We start from the raw sequence: 1328 nt of genomic DNA, 5'->3' as shown, positions 1-1328 counted from the left end.
TCAGAGCACATGCCCAGTTCTAAATGAGGTATGAAAATGGCCGATGATATTTAAGAGTTCAGACTTTGTTGACCTTGGTCATGGTCACAAAAGTTTAGTACCCCTGAGTACACGAGAAATATATTATTATGTAGACACACGTACTTTGGAATTTGTTATTTAGTTGTTTACTTGTTATTGTTAACACGTTATAGTTATCGTTCTTTTTATCGGCGTTGCTGCAATTGTTGCTGTTGCTGTTGCTGTTGCTGGTGTTGATGTTGATGTTGTTGTTACTGTTGTTGTTGTTCCTGTTGTTATTGTTGCTGTTGCTGTTGTTACTGCTGTTATTATTGTTGTGGTTGTTGTTGTTGCTGTTGTTGTTGTTGTTTCGAAACGACACAGGAGAGGTCGTGGAAAGAGGCCGTTTGTGAAGATGACCCTTACATTTACATCTAAAGTATCTTAAGACAGGTGATCAAACTCACGCCTTCTGTGTTTGAGGAGAGAGTCTAACAATTATTCCACAGAATTATGGCAGCATTCGCTGTGGTGGGTAAGTCTGATTATTGGGGTCACTGACTTTTGCTTGTTATTCTGTTTGATTATGTTTATCATAAATATAGTCCGAAAAATAGAAACATTTCAATGAATACCAAATTGAACGTTCTGAAATTCTATATATTTATGGTCAACCCTTCTATATGGCTGTGAATGCTGGACAATCCCTAAAGACAGTGAAAATAAAATAGAAGCATCAGAAATGTGGTTTCTTGGAAGACTGTTGAGATATCGTGGAAGGAATAGAAATCAAATGAGGTGGTGCTTGATGAAGCCCACGTGGGATGCTCACTGCTGAAAACAATCCGGAAACGAGAAATCATTAAGCTATTGGGACACCTGGATAGACATAAAGGTCTTGAGCATTCAGCTCTCACTGGCAAAACTGAAGGCAAACTAGGCAGGGGTAGGCCCAGAGCAACCTTGAGGGAACCTAAACAAATGGGTAACGGGGAAAGATCATCCGAACAAAGGAATGAAAGGAGAACCATGATCGCCGATGTCTGTCGCAGATCTGGCACTGGATGGTGATGATGCTTATCATTATTGTTATTTGTAATTGCCTGGAAAATCCCAACTGACAAGAAAATGGCCGGCGTCAAACAAAATATTCTCAGACAGACAGGCACATAGGCAGTAACAGATGAAAAGTTTTGTTGTTGTTTGTTTTTGTAAGTGTTTTACGGCGCTCGCAACTGCATAAGGTCATATGAGCGCGCGGGACACACTAAACCTTTTCAGTTGATAGGAAATTTTGAATTTTGCCCGGGTGGCGGCCGAAGCCTACT

The sequence above is a fragment of the Aplysia californica genome, unplaced genomic scaffold (assembly GCF_000002075.1).
Source record: "Aplysia californica isolate F4 #8 unplaced genomic scaffold, AplCal3.0 scaffold00290, whole genome shotgun sequence".
Taxonomy (NCBI): Eukaryota; Metazoa; Mollusca; class Gastropoda; order Aplysiida; family Aplysiidae; genus Aplysia; species Aplysia californica.
Note: the sequence above shows the minus strand (reverse complement) of the source record.